This window comes from Schistocerca cancellata, unplaced genomic scaffold, assembly GCF_023864275.1.
Source record: "Schistocerca cancellata isolate TAMUIC-IGC-003103 unplaced genomic scaffold, iqSchCanc2.1 HiC_scaffold_230, whole genome shotgun sequence".
In the NCBI taxonomy this organism is placed as follows: Eukaryota; Metazoa; Arthropoda; class Insecta; order Orthoptera; family Acrididae; genus Schistocerca; species Schistocerca cancellata.
The window spans coordinates 27501-32500 of record NW_026046252.1 but is presented as its reverse complement, the minus strand read 5'-3'; the positions used below and the strand labels follow the sequence as shown (position 1 = coordinate 32500).

The window sequence follows — 5000 nt, the reverse complement described above, 5'->3', positions numbered from 1 at the left end:
TCATTCAAGTTGGACTTGGGCTCGGCGCGAGGCGTCGGGGTAGTGGACCCTCCCAAACACCACATGCCACGACAGGCGGCAGCCTGCGGGGTTCGGTGCTGGACTCTTCCCTGTTCGCTCGCCGCTACTGGGGGAATCCTTGTTAGTTTCTTTTCCTCCGCTTAGTAATATGCTTAAATTCAGCGGGTAGTCTCGCCTGCTCTGAGGTCGTTGTACGAGGTGTCGCACGCCACACCGCCAGCCGGCTGTGCACGCTACCGAGAAAGTACCGGTATGCGAACCGCCAGGCGACGGGCGCGCATCGCACGTTTGAGGAGACGCGGCCGGCCCCACAGGCGGCCACGACACTCCCAGGTCTCCGAAGCGGGACAAACGCCGCGCGCTTCAGTATACGTAGCCGACCCTCAGCCAGACGTGGCCCGGGAACGGAATCCATGGACCGCAATGTGCGTTCGAAACGTCGATGTTCATGTGTCCTGCAGTTCACATGTCGACGCGCAATTTGCTGCGTTCTTCATCGACCCACGAGCCGAGTGATCCACCGTCCTGGGTGATCTTTTCTGTTAGTTTCCACTGTCTCTTTCAAAACAGTTGCATAGGCGGGACTGAGGCGTTTGACGGCCCCTGTTCCAGCGTTCTGTGTCCAACGGCCTCACGGCCGATGGGCGTCGTACGGCTCCACACCGGAGCGGACAGGCACTCGGGCGAAAGTCATTCAAAACCGGCGCCAGGCGCCAGGTGCCGCAGGCCAGCCGCTCCAGAGCTTCAGCGCTCGTACCACACAACATTTTTCAGTTAGTTTTGAGAGGCACGCGTGGTTCCGCACGCGGCGCACGGCTGCTGCCGTACAGGTAGCGTGTTGCGCGACACGACACGCACATCGAAAGACATGCAGTCTAGTCGGTAATGATCCTTCCGCAGGTTCACCTACGGAAACCTTGTTACGACTTTTACTTCCTCTAAATGATCAAGTTTGGTCATCTTTCCGGTAGCATCGGCAACGACAGAGTCGATGCCGCGTACCAGTCCGAAGACCTCACTAAATCATTCAATCGGTAGTAGCGACGGGCGGTGTGTACAAAGGGCAGGGACGTAATCAACGCGAGCTTATGACTCGCGCTTACTGGGAATTCCTCGTTCATGGGGAACAATTGCAAGCCCCAATCCCTAGCACGAAGGAGGTTCAGCGGGTTACCCCGACCTTTCGGCCTAGGAAGACACGCTGATTCCTTCAGTGTAGCGCGCGTGCGGCCCAGAACATCTAAGGGCATCACAGACCTGTTATTGCTCAATCTCGTGCGGCTAGAAGCCGCCTGTCCCTCTAAGAAGAAAAGTAATCGCTGACAGCACGAAGGATGTCACGCGACTAGTTAGCAGGCTAGAGTCTCGTTCGTTATCGGAATTAACCAGACAAATCGCTCCACCAACTAAGAACGGCCATGCACCACCACCCACCGAATCAAGAAAGAGCTATCAATCTGTCAATCCTTCCGGTGTCCGGGCCTGGTGAGGTTTCCCGTGTTGAGTCAAATTAAGCCGCAGGCTCCACTCCTGGTGGTGCCCTTCCGTCAATTCCTTTAAGTTTCAGCTTTGCAACCATACTTCCCCCGGAACCCAAAAGCTTTGGTTTCCCGGAGGCTGCCCGCCGAGTCATCGGAGGAACTGCGGCGGATCGCTGGCTGGCATCGTTTATGGTTAGAACTAGGGCGGTATCTGATCGCCTTCGAACCTCTAACTTTCGTTCTTGATTAATGAAAACATACTTGGCAAATGCTTTCGCTTCTGTTCGTCTTGCGACGATCCAAGAATTTCACCTCTAACGTCGCAATACGAATGCCCCCGCCTGTCCCTATTAATCATTACCTCGGGTTCCGAAAACCAACAAAATAGAACCGAGGTCCTATTCCATTATTCCATGCACACAGTATTCAGGCGGGCTTGCCTGCTTTAAGCACTCTAATTTGTTCAAAGTAAACGTGCCGGCCCACCCAGACACTCAATAAAGAGCACCTTGGTAGGATTTCAACGGGGTCCGCCTCGGGACGCACGAACACGCACGAGGCGGTCGCACGCCTTCGGCTCGCCCCACCGGCAGGACGTCCCACGATACATGCCAGTTAAACACCGACGGGCGGTGAACCAACAGCGTGGGACACAAATCCAACTACGAGCTTTTTAACCGCAACAACTTTAATATACGCTATTGGAGCTGGAATTACCGCGGCTGCTGGCACCAGACTTGCCCTCCAATAGATACTCGTTAAAGGATTTAAAGTGTACTCATTCCGATTACGGGGCCTCGGATGAGTCCCGTATCGTTATTTTTCGTCACTACCTCCCCGTGCCGGGAGTGGGTAATTTGCGCGCCTGCTGCCTTCCTTGGATGTGGTAGCCGTTTCTCAGGCTCCCTCTCCGGAATCGAACCCTGATTCCCCGTTACCCGTTACAACCATGGTAGGCGCAGAACCTACCATCGACAGTTGATAAGGCAGACATTTGAAAGATGCGTCGCCGGTACGAGGACCGTGCGATCAGCCCAAAGTTATTCAGAGTCACCAAGGCAAACGGACCGGACGAGCCGACCGATTGGTTTTGATCTAATAAAAGCGTCCCTTCCATCTCTGGTCGGGACTCTGTTTGCATGTATTAGCTCTAGAATTACCACAGTTATCCAAGTAACGTGGGTACGATCTAAGGAACCATAACTGATTTAATGAGCCATTCGCGGTTTCACCTTAATGCGGCTTGTACTGAGACATGCATGGCTTAATCTTTGAGACAAGCATATGACTACTGGCAGGATCAACCAGGGAGCTGCGTCAACTAGAGCTGAGCAGCCGGCCGCCCGGGAGTGTGTCCCGGGGGCCCGCGCGAACACGCAAGCGTCCGCTCAATTATTCTGCAAACAGGAGGAGGCTGAGCTCCCCTGCACAATACACCTCGAAACCCTCTCAGGTCCCGGCGGCGCGCAGCGCCGTCCTAAGTACTTGGTCGGGTTCGAGAGAGGCGCAATCGCCCGGAGTTAGGCGAGTAGACGCTTTAGGTGCGACCACCCGTGCTCCCAACTGAGCTTGCCGCTGCCGACAGAGGCCCGGGAGCGTGCTGTCGTGGCATTGCCGGCGGGAGACAACACGCGCCACCTACGGTGACCGGCAGCTCCAACGCCAGCGCCACAGAAGGGCAAAGGCCCCACGTGGGTGCCGAAGCGAACTCTCCCAGCACAGCGCACGTGCCAACACGTCTGCACAACTGCGATACAAACCACCAGCGAGAACCGCTGGGGCGACCGAGCAGCAGACGGCGTCGCGGCGCCGAGTGCCGGGCGGCGGCGCATCCTCAACGCACACAGTCCTCAATCGGACCAGCACACTGCAGATGTCCACCGCGCTTCGCACCGGGCCGGCGAGGACCCACTTTGGCTGCACGGCGCCGCGCGCAGGGTGCCCCGGCGCGCAGCTGCGCCGCCTGCCGCGTCCGTCGGCCGGCGCGCCTGCCACTGGGCGCCCCCACCAGCCGGCTGTAGCGCGTGCGCCCACGCACCGCGCGGCCAGCACGCCGGGCGGCCCCCCCCTCACCGGCCGGGGACAGTCCCACCCACCCACAGCCGCGTATCGCTTCACACCCAGATCCACATTCACGTTCATTGGTGTGGTGGGTATCGCTGACACAACCGCGTCATAGCTGTACCGATCGTTGCCCTCACAGATGTACCTCCAGCAAGATCAACCGCACCACAACGGGTTACCAGTTGTTCATTTGCGTAACGTCACCAGTAAACGTACACGTCCACGTCCATCCCCGTTTGCAAAGTCAACTATTATTGCATGCCTGCCTGTCAGGTGTAAAGACACACTACATCCGCTCACATCCACGCAACAAAATGTGCCCGACTAGAGGGCACGTGGAAGGTGCCCCCGTACGTATGCGATGTCCATTGCGCGACGAACTGTCAACCGGCCTCTGTAGCATGTCGCAGATGTGGAACGCGGGACACCGTGCTATCACATTGTGTGAGAAGAGACTACTATGTCTGCATACACGCGCCACTACATGAACAGACGGCTCATGCTGATCGCCATCCACTGCGTCCATTACTCCCACACGTCTCTATGGCGTACCACACTGCAATACAGCTGTTATGGGGAGATGACACGTAGCTGTGTACACAACATTCTGAGCGGGTTGCGGTTGGACAACAATACATTAATGTAACGTGTCATATGCCATTTACAGAGCAGGTTAAGGCACAACGTGGGTTAGGTTAAGGCACAACGTGGGTTATGTTAAGGCACAACGTGGGTTATGTTAAGGCACAACGTGGGTTAGGTTAAGGCACAACGTGGGTTAGGTTAAGGCACAACGTGGGGTAGATTGCGGCACAACTTGGGGTAGATTGCGGCACAACTTGGGGTAGATTGCGGCACAACTTGGGGTAGATTGCGGCACAACTTGGGGTAGATTGCGGCACAACTTGGGGTAGATTGCGGCACAACTTGGGGTAGATTGCGGTACAACTTGGGGTAGATTGCGGTACAACTTGGGGTAGATTGCGGTACAACTTGGGGTAGATTGCGGTACAACTTGGGGTAGATTGCGGTACAACTTGGGGTAGATTGCGGTACAACTTGGGGTAGATTGCGGTACAACTTGGGGTAGATTGCGGTACAACTTGGGGTAGATTGCGGTACAACTTGGGGTAGATTGCGGTACAACTTGGGGTAGATTGCGGTACAACTTGGGGTAGATTGCGGTACAAATTGCATTACATTGCGGTGCAAATTGCGTTACATTGCGGTGCAAATTGCGTTAGGTTAAGGTGCAACACAGGTTAGGTTAAGGTGCAACACAGGTTAGGTTAAGGTGCAACACAGGTTAGGTTAAGGTGCAACAGAGGTTAGGTTAAGGCGACATAGGTTAGGTTAAGGTGCAAGATGGGTTAGGTTAAGGTGACATAGGTTAGGTTAAGGTGACATAGGTTAGGTTAAGGTGACATAGGTTAG

The 5000-nt window shown here is 55.6% G+C and overlaps 3 non-coding genes across 3 annotated transcripts in view; all 3 read right to left on the bottom strand.

Moving 5' to 3' along the window:
• LOC126112861 (large subunit ribosomal RNA) overlaps window positions 1–210 on the bottom strand; it is a 4222-nt gene extending 4012 nt beyond the window's left edge. Inside the window, exon 1 of the ribosomal RNA XR_007524596.1 lies at window positions 1–210. This exon is cut by the window's left edge and continues 4012 nt beyond it. This is a non-coding gene — a ribosomal RNA (large subunit ribosomal RNA).
• Window positions 211–398: 188 nt separating this feature from the next.
• LOC126112864 (5.8S ribosomal RNA) lies at window positions 399–553 on the bottom strand. The gene has a single exon (XR_007524599.1). It is a non-coding gene; the product is annotated as a 5.8S ribosomal RNA (ribosomal RNA).
• Window positions 554–904: 351 nt separating this feature from the next.
• On the bottom strand, window positions 905–2813 carry LOC126112856 (small subunit ribosomal RNA). The gene has a single exon (XR_007524592.1). It is a non-coding gene; the product is annotated as a small subunit ribosomal RNA (ribosomal RNA).
• Between the last annotated feature and the right edge of the window lie 2187 nt (window positions 2814–5000).